The 14,510-nt window shown below is 45.4% G+C and overlaps 1 protein-coding gene across 2 annotated transcripts in view; it reads right to left on the reverse strand.

Moving 5' to 3' along the window:
* The window catches only part of LOC126210235 (histone deacetylase 8-like), a 95,053-nt gene that overhangs the window by 7,842 nt on the left and 72,701 nt on the right, over positions 1-14,510 (reverse strand). The window lies entirely within an intron of this gene.

The raw sequence follows: 14,510 nt of genomic DNA on the forward strand, positions 1-14,510 counted from the left end.
GTCCTGGGGTCCAAACGAAGGTCACTGAACGTCCACTGTTGCCAATGGCATAAACAAACTCCTGATAGTCATTACCAAAGAATGGCGAGGGAAGCACCGGTTGAGAGTTTGTAGGCTGCTTAAGGAGTCGCTACACATGACAAAGGACTGACCTGCACAGGAATTGATATGCTCGAGAGTGCGACAGATGGCTACCAACTCTGCAATGAAGACACTGCAGCAAGAAGCGCTGTTCAGCATGTCCAATGTGAGCGTAAGCAAAGCCAACAAGACCGTTGAACCATTGATTCATTAGTGTAGACTATTTTGAGTGCTGGAACTCACTGAAAATAGAGTAAAATTGCCAGCAGAGGGTTTCAGGTGGCACTGAGCCTTTTGGGCCTTGCGATAGGTCCAGACAAAGTTGTGGCCGAGGCATGTGCCATGGAGGTATACGTAAGTGGACCCGCAGGAAAGGTGGTAGAGGGAAAGCATCAAGTTCAGTAAGAAGCAACTGGACACAGACTGCAAGGGTGTTCCCAGTTCCAGGCTACCGTTGCGGGAGATTGATCCCTGTGTTAGGGAAAGGGAGACAGTAATTTGGATGGCAAGGTGAATTCTGAATATGGGCAGTATAATTTGCAACCAGTAGTTGCCGCCGGAGCTGCAATGAAGAAATGCCAGCTTCCATGAGAAAGCTGTTCACTGGGTTCATTCAGAAGGCTCCTGACATGAGCCAAACTACACAGTGGTGGATGGAGTCCAGAAAATGCAGCACAGAGGGTGATGTTGAACCACACACCAGGCTCCCATAGTCAATAAAGGACTGTACGAGGGCTTTGTACAGCTGTAGCAGTGTAGGCGAACAGCACCCCCAGTCGATGTGGCTCAGGCATTGAATAATGTTAAGATGCCATCAGCACCTTTCCTTAAGCTGGCATCGAAGACCAGTCCCAAAAAGCGGTAAGCCTTCATCGCATAAAGTAGCCGGTCATCGAGATGAAGTTGTGGATGGGTGTGGACAGTATGACAACGACAGAAGTGCATCTTGGTGGCCGAAAATGGAAAGTTGTGAGTGACTGCACCTTCTGTATGATTACCTGCCGCCAGCGTTCAGCCACACCAATAGAAGAAGAGCAGAAGGATATGCAAAAATCATCAGCATATAGGAGGGAGATACTGAGGACCCTACTGCTAGTGTGAGACCATTAATGGCAATTAAAAAAGAGTCGGACACTCCATATAGAGCCCCATGGGCACACTGAGGGAAGCACCGATGCAAACTCTGAAGGTACGGAGCAACAAGAAGTTGTGTATAAATATTGGGAGCGAGCCCCGGAGACCCCACTCGGACAGAGTGGCAAGGATATGGTATCCTCAAGTGGTATCCCAGGCCTTCATCATGTCAAAAAAGACAGCAATAAGGTGTTGTCATTGGGAAAAGGCCGATTGAATGGCTGACTCCAGGTGGACGAAGTTGTCGATGATGCATCTCCCTTGGCGAAAAGCCCCCTAGGACACAGCCAGAAGGCCCCGAGACTCAAAGAGTCAGCATAACTGCCAACTCCCACACGATCGAGAAGCTTGCACAGAACACTGGTGAGGCTGATAGGAATCTACCAGATTCTTACCCAGGCTTTAGTACTGGAACAATGATACTTTCCTGCCATTGCGGCAGGAATTTGCCACTGCCCTAGATGAGGTTGAAGACCACAAGGTGGTGGTGCTGGTAATCCACTGACAGACATTTAATTATTTTGGAATGGATGCGGTGTGGGGGCAGTGGATGTGTCAGGACAGTTGGCAAGGACACGAAGAAATTTCCACTCACTGAAGGAAGCAATATATGGCTCAGGGTGACATGGAGCAAAAATAGGTGGTGTTGCTCCATTCGCTGTTTGAGGAGACAAAAGGCAGGTGGCAATTCTTAGACGCAGAGGTGCGAGCATAATCCTCGGCAAGAAACATTGCGATTATGCCTGGATCGGCAGATACAGCTCCATGTGTGGAAATTCCGGTACACCAGCAGGGGTCTGATAGCCATAAAGTTGTCAGAGCTTGGTCGAAACCTGGCAAGGAGAGATTTGTGTTCCAATGACGAAGATATATCGTTCCCAACACTCCTCATTTGATGAGTAGGTGGACCTGGGCATGGAGCTGTTTAAGGGCATGAGGTCCTCCAGAGACAGGTGGCACTTATGACATTGGAGTGCCCACCTACGGTCTCTAATGGCCACAGCGATTTCCAGCGACCACCAAGGTACTCACTTCCGCCGGGGGCAACCTGAAGAACAAGGGACTGCCGATTCAGCTGTGGCAACAAAAAGTAGTGATGGTGTGGATCACCTTATCAATGTTGCCATTGATGTGGTAGTGGAAGTGAAAGCATTCCAATCAGCCTTAGTAAGAGCCCATCTGGGCAAGCATAAGGATGAGCGACACTGGATAGGGGTAGGAAGAGTGGAAAGTAGTCACTACCACATGATTCGTTGAGAGTTCTCTAGCGGACAGATAGGAGGACAGGACTGCAAACTGAGAGATCAATGGCTGAGTATGTGTCGCACTGAAATGAGAAGGGGGGGGGGGGGGGGGATCTGTACTTAGAAGGCAAAGGTCTAGTTGAGTTAGTAGGTCTTCAACATTTTTGCCATAGCCAGTAACCTTGGTGCCACCTCACAAAGCACTATGGGCGTTAAAATCATCCAGAAGTAGAAAAGAGGGGAGTTGGGAAATTAGTGCAGCCAATACATGTGGCGCACCATCTGGAGGGAGGTAGATATTATAGACGGTAATTTCCTGCTGTGTTCTCACCCTGGCAGCCATAGCTTTTAAAGTTGTTTGAAGGGAGCATAGGTTTGCTACAGACAGATGTAAGGACATAGATACAAACTCAACCTGACAGTCTGTCACAAGCAGTACAGTTTTTGTAGTACCCTGATAGCCATGAAGGGCAGGGGTCCTCATTGTGTGAAGCCAGTTTTCCTGAAGGGCAACACAAAAAGCAGGCGTGATGCTTAAAAAGTCATCATAACTCACCCAGGTGAGAGAAAAAACAATCATAGTTCCACTGGAGGGTGACACTTTCTGCAGCTGGAGAAGGCATCACGTGACCAAGGAGGCAGTTTACGCCTCAACATCACCTGCTCCCACCGGTTGAGTATTTGTATCAATTTCCATTGCGGGTGATGTGGTGGTGAGATCCACATCCTTGGGGGATGTTAAAATCTCCACCTCATCCTCATATGCAGAACTGGTAGGGAGTGGTGGTGTTGGGGCCACTGGAGTGTCCTTTTTCTTGGCGGACTACTTCTTTGTCTGCTTTCTCTCTTGTTTCTCAGTAGAGGGCTTGTTGGGAGAACTTCTCTGAAGTTGCTTCAGGCACGGAGGAAGCCCATGAAGCCTTTTGTCTGGCAACTTTTGACTCCTTCAGTCACTGGTGAGTGTCAGCTTTGGCATTAGTGGAGGCCTTTGAAGGGAGAGTCTGAAGGACCCTTCGGATGAGAGGAGCCGGAGACGGCTATGGTCCCTCTAGCTGTGGGAAAGTATTTGGGAGGGGTATTCCTCTCAAAGTAGGTGCTTACGGAGCAACGGAAGAAGAGGTGTCCCTAACCACCAAGGCACGGATGTATTTGGGCAGTCCGGAGCGCCCGATGTATGAGGCAGAGATGTCAGAACTACCATTGCAAGTGAGCGTGATGTCAATGTAGCTGCAGCGTACATAGATGTCAAGCGAATGGTGTGCAAATGTCCAAATTTACGTCTAGCCCCTTGATAAGCCAGCCAAGTCCAGGGTCTTGTACCCCATAATTTCCCACTCCTTTTGGAGTACTCTGCAGTCTGGTGAGCACGGGGAGAGGTGCTCTCCACAGTTGACACAAGTGGTAGGAGGCACACATGGAGTATTAGGATGTAGTGGATGTCCACAGTCTCAACATGTGGTGCTGGAATATCAGTGGGAACACATGTGCCTGAATTTCCAGCACCACATATGGGGAGAGACGTATGGTTTCATGTCACAGCGGGATATCACCACCTTGACCATTTCAGGCAATGAATCACCCTCACAGGCTAAGATGAGGGCACCAGTAGCAACCCTATTGTCTTTGGGTCCCCTATAAACGCTCCAGATGAAGTGAACACCCCACCATTCTAAATTGGTGCAGAACTCATCATCAGACTGCAAGAGGAGGGTCACAATGGAAAATAATCCCATGGACCATGTTGAGGCTTTTGTAGGGAGAGTGACGGAAATGGGAATATCACCCAGCTGGTCACAAGCGAGAAACACCAGAGACTCGGCTGTGGATGCTGTCTGACTGAGGACTGCCCCATTTCTCATTTTCGACAGTGCAGCCACTTCCCCAAACTTGTCCTCCAGATGTTCGACAAAAATTTGAGGCTTTGTAGCCAGAAAGGAGTCCCCATCCGATCTGCTGCGGACTAATTACCTTGGCAAATAAGGCTCTCTCTTTTCCATAGTTCTACGTTTGTCCAATGGTGCAGATACGGAGGGAAACAATTTAGGGTCATATTTCTCAGAATTAAATTCGACTTTTCCTTTTTTTAGAGACTGCTGGGGCCATTTGGTCCCCAGCAAAAGATTGCTTGATCCATTTCACTGGGGATCATCCACCCTGCTGCCACGCACTCTGATCATGGGCTCTCCCCGTGGGCACCACCCAGCCACAGCAAAGGCCACCTGGTGAGATGGCCATTGCCCCCAAGATGGGCATCTACTCCTCGGCATACACAGGGAGTTTGTAGCTCAGACATCAGTGATCCTTGTGTTGTCAGGGGGCTACCATCAAATGAATAGATGACAGCTCCACCACGACGACGATGGACTGGCTATCATGCTGGATGTTCGGTGCCGACAATCCAATATTATCATGTGAGTGAAAGAGGGCAGCGGACTATGAAAATAGATGATGCACCCTGTAAGGCGTCCTTGCCTAGACAACTGGATTGCAGATCCAGGACAATATGAGGTGCAGAAGGTCTAACTACACACTGAATACAAGGTGCACCACATATGGCATCCTTCCCCAAACGGCCTGCATTTCGGATAATTTTGAAAGTTGTGTAGGTCAAACCCTAAAAGGGGACCATAACTGATCAGGCCAAAAAGTGGGAGACTCCTTTTAGTCACCTCTTATGACAGGCAGGAATAGCTTGGGCCTATTCTAACCCCTGAACCTGCAGGGGGAGAAGGTGCTGTGCTGCCTTTGAGGGCATGCAGGGACGTGGTGGGGACAGGATAGGGCTGATAGGTGTAGAGTTGGGAGACAGTGGCCATGTGCATTTTCTGTTCCTGAAGGAGGCCTTCTGGCCAAAAGCTTAAATGTTTAGTAGTCATTTCATTGTGTCCATCTGTGACAAAGACTCGTCGATGTGGTGAGCAGCGATCTATCCTCATAACACAGTTTCTAACTGTAATACTTGTCATCTTGCATTAAACTTTCAACAGAAGATTATACATCTCAATAACTACGAGGGTTGCCCAGTAAATAATGCCCCATATTTTTTTTCTCCAGAAGTATTTATTCCACAACAATCAAATTTACATATGTGAAAGACTGATGTTTTGTCTACTTGCTTTATTTTTCCACATAATCTCCTTCAAGTTCGACGGCCTTTTTCCAGCGAGACACAAGAGCGTGTATTCCCTGCCGGTAAAAATCTTTACTCTGCCTACGGAGCCAGGTTGTCACTTCGTGAATCGCTTCTTCGTCATCGGCAAAACGTCTTCCACAAATGAAATTCTTCATTGGCCCAAACAAGTGAAAGTCTGAAGGAGCCAAATCGGGGCTGTAGGGTGGATGGGGTAACACTATCCAACCCAGTTTCGCGATGTGTTCACAAGTCCTCAAACTTGTGTGAGGACGAGCGTTATCATGCTGAATCAAAACATCCTGTGGGTTAACATGACGCCCAAGGCGCCGGAAGCGCTGCTTAAGTTTGTCTAATGTTTTGACATAAGCCTCTGAATTAATGGTACTGCCTTTTGGCACCACATCAATGAGAATTACGCCCTCGCAATCCCAAAACACAGTCATCATGACTTTTCCGGCTGAAGGACCTGTTTTGAATTTTTTCTTCTGTGGAGAATAAGCATGACGCCATTCCATCGATTGTCTTTTTGTTTCGGGCTCAAAATGATGCACCCAAGTTTCATCACCTGTCACAATCCGTGACAAAAAGGCCTCCCCGTCAACGTGAAAGCGTCGCAACAAATCGAAAGAAATGTCTTTTCTTTGGGATTTGTGATCGACAGTAAGACACCGAGGAACCCATCTTGCACACACTTTTGAGTATCCAAGCTGATAATCACATCCACACTTCCTTTGCTTACTGACAACTCCAGTGCCAATTGTCGAGTCGTAATGCGTCGATCCCGTCGAATGAGAACATCAGCCCGCTGCAACATGTCAGGCGTGACAGCCGTGGGAGGCCTTCCCGACCGCGGCAAATCTCGGAGCTCCGCAGCACCGCCCTCTGATGCTTTCACCCTCTGTGCCCAGCGACCAACAGTACTCCTATCGACTGCAGATGTTCCGTAGACGTTGCACAAGCGTTTATGGATATTGCCCACGGTTTCTTCCTCTGCTACGAGAAATTCAATCACTGCACGTTGTTTCTGACGGATGTCACTTGCAGACGCCATTTTAGAACATTCCTACACCACCGCTCTCTGTCGGAGGAAATTGAAACTTTGCGTACACACGCGGGAAACTTCAAATAACTCGCACCTAAAGTTTCACATTTCTAATATTTTTTATTTCGGAGAAAAAAAATATGGGGCATTATTTACTGGGCAACCCTCGTAGATTATGACAACATTTTAAGTTTTTAAATATGGTTAAAAATTGCACGAGATATCAAAAATCGGTTTTTTTGCAGTATAAGCATTTTAGTAATATAGATACCAAGGATATACCGATTGGTTCTAAGTGCCAATAAAAAAATTTTTGTTTCAAGTAGCGTATTTTATGGACTATAAGACACTTTTTTCTTAGAAAAATTGCCTCCAAAATTAAGGTGCATCTTGTATTCGAAATTATTAAAAAGGTCCAGCGTTTGATTTAAAATTCCTGCCAGTCTTAAAAACTGGCCATATATTCGATCCCATGGGAAACCTATCTCTATATGGTGGTATTCGAATCAACTGGCAGCAGCAGTGCGACAAACATGAGTTCTTTCGATTCACAAGTTTGCTAACATTGTCTCTCTCCCACCCTACCATCACAAACTCAGAACATTGTCTTGCCTATGATGCATCATTGCGGTCTAACAGTGCCAGTGAACTTGAATCGAAAGTGATTTATGTTATCGGTAACCGTCCAATATTCTTGTTAGTAGCTAGTTTCATAAAGAAAAAACAAAAGCTTTCATATGATGCATGCTATTAATTGAAAGTAATAGCATATGCAGAAGAACATGGAAACAGAGCAGCTGAGTGGCATTTCAGCTCTCCACCAACAGAAAAAGCCATTCATGATTGGTGGACTACTAAAGAAGAACTGAAAAAATGAGGAAATGTGCAAAGTATTGAAATGGATTCAAGGACACCATCAAAATGGCATGGAAATTAATATACAAATGACTTAAATACAAGCTCATAAGCTAATGCTACAATCGAACTTAACAGACTTTATGGGTGGAGTTAGTTGGTGCTACAGATTTATGAAACATCATGGGCTTAGCATGTTAACCAAAACCAAAATATCTCAGAAGAGCATGAAGAGAAAATATTAAGTTTCCAACATCGAACATCGAAAGAAAACCAATGTGGAACTAAGCCAGATAGCGAATATGGACAAAACTCTTCTGTCAAGTAATAGGACTGTTACCATGAGAGGTGCTGAAACTGTAACTATAAAAACAAGTGACCATGAAAAAACTGCCCTCCACTGTAGTCCTTTCATGTTGTGCTGACTTTACTAAACTTAACTCAACAATCATTTTTAAGTGCAAAACAATGCCAAAACCTTCTGAAATACCGCCAGGTGGTGGTGTTCATGTACGTGACAAAGGTTGGTGGGACAAGGCTTTTATGAAATTATGAATTAAGTGTGGGAAAGCAGAAAAGGTGCTTTGTTGAAGAAGAGTTCTCTTATTATGCTTGATCAGTTTAGTAATCATTTGAAAAATTCTGTGAAAGAGAAATTGAGACAGGGAAATACAGAGTTTGTTGTTTTTCTGTGAGGACTTACTGCACAACTGCAATGTCTCTATGTTTTGATATATAAACCATTTAAAGTCTACATGAGAGAGAAAATGGAACAAACGGACAATGGATGAAACCCAACATGAATTCATGTCAAAGGGAGCTTTAAAATGACCTACAATAAAAAAAATCGAAAATCCAGGATGGAATGTAACAATATTATGAAAAGGAAAGTTGCTACTCACCATATAGCGGAGATGCGAAGTCACTGACAGGCACAACAAAAAGACTGTCACAAAAGAGACTTTTGGCCAGTAAGATCTTTGGGAGGGGGAAAAAAGTACACGTACACACACACACACACACACACACACACTCTCTCTCTCTCTCTCTCTCTCTCTCTCTCTCTCTCTCTCTCTCTCTCCCACAACTCACACAAACATGACGGCAGTCTCAGGTGACTGAAGCCACAATGCGAGCAGCAGCACCAGTGCCTGATGGAGTGGCGACTGGATGGAGGTAAGGAGGAAGCTGGGGCTGGGAGGAAGAGGGATAGTAGGGTAGGGGGTGGTGGACAGTGAACTGCTGCTGGGGAGAGCACAGGGATGAAGTGGAGAGAGGGCAGAGTAGCTATGTGCAGTAGGGGGGTTGGATGGAGGGGCAGGGGAGAGGTGGGGAGGGGCAGAGTGTAGCAGAAAAGGAGAGAAGTAAAAAGACTGGTGGAATGAGGGCTGTGTAGTGCTGCAATGGGAACAGGGAAGGTGCTGCTTGGGTGAGGACAATGACTAATGAAGGTTGAGGCCAGGAGGTTTACGGGACGTAGGATATATTGCAGGGGAAGTTCCCACCTGCGCAATTCAAAAAAGCTGGTGTTGGTGGGAGGGATCCATATGGCACAGACTGTGAAGCAATCACTGAAGTGAAGGCTGTCATGTCTGGCAGTGTGCTCGGCAACAGGGTGGTCTACTTGTTTCTTGACCACAATTTGTCAGTGGCCATTCATGAGGACAGACAGCTTGTTGGTTGTCATGCCCACATAAAATGCAGCACAGTGGTTGCAGCTTAGGTTGTATATCACATGACTGGTTCCACAGGTAGCCATACCTTTGGTGGAATAGGTGATGTATATGACTGGACTGGAGTAGGTGGTGGTGGTGGTGGTGGTCGTGGGAGGATGTATGGGACAGGTCTTGCATCTAGGTCTATTACAGGGTTATGAGTCATGGTGTAAGGGATTGGGAGAAGGGATTGTGTAGGTATGATGATTGGTTTGTGGGACACTCAACTGCGTGGTCCTCAGCGCCTGTTGTTGAGGGGGACGAGTATACTGTGTAGGTTTGGTGGATGGCAGAATACCACTGTGGGAGGGATGGAAAGGATAGTGGGCAGGTCATTTCTCATTTCAGGGCACGACAAGAGGTAGCCGAAATCCTGGCGGAGTATGAAATTCAGTTGCTCCAGTCCTGGGTGGTACTGAGTTACAAAAGAAATGCTCCTCTGTGGCTGGATGGTGGGACTTTGGGAGCTGGTGGGAGACTGGAAAGATAAAGCACAGGAGATTTATTTTTGTATAAGGTTAGGAAGATAATTACGGTCTGTGAAGGCTTCTCTGGAAGCCTAAGTATATTTCGAGGGGGATCACTGCAGATGCAATGATTGCAGGTGGCTAGGCTGTGTGAAAGCGACTTCTCGGTACGGAATAGGTGGCAGCTGTCGAAGTGGAGGCATTGCTGAACATCTAGGAAGGTGGCTTGTTGGGCCATTTAGGACCAGGTGAAGCAAATGGGGAAGAGGTCATCGAGGTTCTGGAGGAATGTGGATAGGGTGTCCTCACTCTCGATCCAGATCGCAAACATGTCATCAATGAATCTGAACTAGGTGGGTGTTTAGTAGGGCTTCCTCTAGCCCTCACCAATGCAGTCCTGCAATATCACATCAGCAATCCCAAATTCCTGGAACTCTTAACACACACAAACTCTTGCCCTCCACGAACTAGAGCAAACTGCACAATGCCACCTCAAGAAGCTCTCCACCCTGCTCACTTCCTATTCCCACCTTGGAGTACCACTGTACACCACCTCTACAACAACCTCCAGACTTCCCCCACGTCCCCTCATAGCTGACAAACCCTGTCTTGCAGACCTATTACATTTACCCAACCTCCAAAACTGCCTCCCACCACCACAAAGAATCCAGAACCCGACCTCATCTTTTGCCTCACTCCCAAATTCGATCATGCAGGACTTGTTAAAGACCTTCTCTCCTTCTCCCAGTTCCTACAGTGGAAACACTTTTTCAACACCAATCCTATGAATCAGACTTGAGCAAAAACCAATTTTGAACCCTGTCTAACTCAGTTCATTCCCCCATCCAATCCTGATCCACTCCCCTTGCCCCCAAATTGCCCCCTGTTAACTTCACAGAATTTCTTAACCTCGAACCTTGCCTCACAATCATTCCCCAAATCCCTCAACATGCAAACAAACCTTACGTCCACAGAAAGAACTGCAGTCCACCATCTAAAAACTGATCCCGATCTGTGGGCAAAGGCTCCACCACTGTTGTTTTGAGCTGCAAGGATTACTTGGCAGGACTCCGCCAGCTGTCAGATACGTCGACCTACAAATCTTGCCAAATGACCCCATTCCAGAAATCCAGCAGGATCTCCAGTCACCCCTCAAATCCTCAGGCCCATCCCAGAACCTCTCCCCAGAGCCCATCTCCCTACTCCCTCCTACCACTCCCCACACTCCTACCTTCTACATGCTACCTAAAGTCCATAACCCAACCACCCAAGACACCCCATTGTGGTCAGTTAATGTGCCTCCACAGAGAATCTCTGCTCTCATAGATCAACACCTTCAACCTATTACCTGGAACCTACACTTCTGTATAAAAGATGCCAACCATTTCCTCCGTCAACTCTCACATTTCCTGTCCCTTTACCACATAGTGCCCTGCTGGTCATAATTGATGCCACCTCCTTTTACACTAACATCCCTAATGCCTAACACCTTACCACTATTGAACACTATCTTTTGTAATGCCCGACGGATTCCAAACCAACAACCTATTCGCCATGCCCAACTGTATCTTCACCCACAATTGCTTCTCCTTAGAAGGCATTACCTTCAAACAAATCCAGAGTATGGATATGGGCACCCGCATGGCACCATTCACGGGCCATGAGAGGAATCTTTTTTGTTGTGCCTATCTGCAACTCGGCATCTCCGCCATATGGTGAGTAGCAACTCTCCTTTTCATAATATTGCTACAAAAAGTGGGTCTGTCAGTGGATAAAATAGTTGTAGTCTAGAGTGAGAGAAGACATTGTTAAATCTTTCAAGAAGCACAGCATAATTAATGCTCTCGATGGCAGTGAAGACCATCTTGTATATGAAGAGCACAATGATGACAACGAGGAGGAGGAGGAGGAGGAGGAGGAAAGTTCAGATGACAATTTTCAGGGATTTTAAAGTCAGTTCAGTTTTATAAACTAAGAATTTTTTTCTAGTCTGGCTATCGTCTTATAGTCAGTAGCATCTTATAGTCCATGAAATGAAGTACGGAAATATAGCAGTATTGTTTTAATTAGTAAAACTATATTTAATGAAAACAGTTTCTCATATCTTTTAAACTTTTTGCAAGAGAAGAACCAAACCCTACTACAGAAAAAATATCTCGCATTACTGACTTCTATTACTTACACAACTCAAGTCTTATGATTACATTTTGGAATGTTGATTATAGAATTCCCTCTGCTGTTGAGGAAGAAATGATAACATTGCCAATAGGTATTTCTGTCCTATGAAAAAAATAGAGTGCTTCTTACCATATAGAGGAGATATTGAGTTGTAGACAGGCACAACAAAAAGACTGCCATACATGTGAGCTTTTGGCCAAAAGGTCTTTTTCTAATGTAGAAAACACACACACGTTCATGCAAGCACAACTTACACACATGTGGCCACTGTCAGCACAGCAGGGACAGCAGGGCAGGAGTGGGGTGGGGGAGGAGTAGTGCTGCTTGTGGGAGCACTCAGAGGCCTGGTGGGACGGGATAGGGTTGCTAGGTGCAGTTGAGAGGTTTGAAGGGGGCTGGGGCATAACGCGGAGTGTAAAAGGAGAGAAGTAGAGGAGGGGAACAAAAGGGACTAGTGCATGTGTTGGTGAAATAGAAGGCTGTGTAGTGCTGGAGGGGGAGGGGATAGATAGGTGGTGAAGGACAAGGACTTACGAAGACTGGGGCCAAGGGGTTGCAGAAACAAGGATATATTGCAGTGACGGTTCTCACCTGCCCAATTTGGAAACAATGGTGTTGGTAGGAAGGATAACAGATGGCACAGGTTCTGAATCAAGTCACTGAAGTGAAGCACATTGTCTTGGTCAGCAACTGGGGGATGGGTGTCCAGTAGTCTCTTGGGCACAGTTTGTTGGAGGCCATTCATGTGGACAGCCAGCTTGTTGGTTGTCATGGCCACATAGAATACAGTGCAGTGGTTGCAGTTTAGCTTGTAAATCACATGACTGCTTTTAAAGGTAGCCCTGCCTTTGTTGGGATGGGTGATGCCTGTGACCGGACTGGAGTAAGTGGTAGTTGTGTGGTGGTGAGAAAATCTATGGGACAGGTCTTGCATCTAGGTCTATTGCAGGGATATGAGCCATGAAGCAAAGGATTGGGAGCAGGTGTGGAGTAGGAATGGAAGAGTATGATGGGTAGGTTTGGTGCGCAGCGGAATACCACCATGGGAAGCGTGGGAAAGACAGTGAGTACGATATTACTCCTCTATATCGTGAGCAGCAATCAATTCTTTCCATAATATTGACATTATTCCATCATGGATTTCCCACTGTTTGGTCTTTCTGTTTTGTAACTGATAAACATAGCTGGTCTTTCAACCACGGTCTTTCCTCTTTTGAATACAATGACTTTTTTCATTCTTCTTTTTCAGTATAAGAATTTTTAATAGCTATTTGAGATGGATGAGTACGAGACATTTTGATTGTACTGCAATTGGAGATTTTCCACACCTGCACCGAGGACAATGGACAATTAAAAGTTTTTGGAACACTGTTCCAAAAAAACAGTGATCTATTAAAACTATAACTTATTTGGCAAAAACAGTCTTGGTCACATGTAAGTTGTTGATTTTTATTTTTAGATGACCAGTTTCAATCTTCTAAAGTGATCATCAGATCTACATTCTTTGGTGACAGTAGGAATAACTTGTGTGGAGCAGGTCCGTATGTGCTGGCATGGAGAACACAGAATTCAATCATGGCTTTAGCTGACTTAACAATCTCATGTAATTTTTCAGAACAAAGATCTTGCCTACCATTCTTTGTTTCTCTATAACTGCAAAATCTCTGTCACATTTCAAAATGAAGTGTACAATAAAGAAAAGCTTTTGTGATGTCTCTTCAAAACATCCCAGACTAAATCGAGGAGACCATGACACGTGGCACATGGTACTTGGAACTCCAGAATTAAGCACTGCTCTGCACAAAGACTGTGCACCATCTAGTGATGAATGTTTGAAAACTTTTTCTCAATGATTTACACTTCGAGAAATACAGAGAACACAGAAAATTCATTTTGTGAAAAATGACACTAACAACATTTGACATTCCACTCTTCAGTTGAAATCAAAATTTGGTATTTCTGCTTTAGGTTAGGTACCCCTCAATTTCAGTTCCTACATCATCCTCGACTGTCTTGTCACTTATTTGGTGACACTTGCTGCTTTGAAATATGAAATGAATTTATTTGGATTTTGAGCGAGATCTTCCAACATGATTCTGATGTGGTAGTTGTCAAAGACTTCATGACCTACCATGCAAAAGTTTTCTTTACAGTGTCAGTACTACAGTGTGTCCAGCGTATCACAGACTTTTCTACTGACAATATTATGAAAAGGATAGATCGCTACTCGTCGTACAGAGGAAACATTTAATTGCAGACAGGAACAAAGGTACATTACAGCTTTTGGCCAAAAGGCCGCCTTCTGAAAGAAACACACACACACACACACACACACACACACACACACACACACACATTCTTTCAGATCTAAGCCATGATTCTTCTACATATCCCTTTCCTGAGGCAAATGCTAAGCCACTCTTTGAGATGCAATGCTACTGTCTCTTCATCTACTTTACTTGAAATGTAATTCTTTCTACTTAGTTTAGTTGTCTTTTGTACTACAGTAATCACTGTTGCTACAACTGGCTCACCACTCATTTCAAAGGAACCATAGCGGCATTCAGCTTAAATTAAGATAAATCATGGAAAACCTAAATGTGGACAATTGGGGGGATTTGAACCACCTCCCTCCATAATGTGAGTCCAGTGTCTGTCACC

This window comes from Schistocerca nitens, chromosome 10 (genome assembly GCF_023898315.1).
Source record: "Schistocerca nitens isolate TAMUIC-IGC-003100 chromosome 10, iqSchNite1.1, whole genome shotgun sequence".
Lineage (NCBI taxonomy): Eukaryota > Metazoa > Arthropoda > Insecta > Orthoptera > Acrididae > Schistocerca > Schistocerca nitens.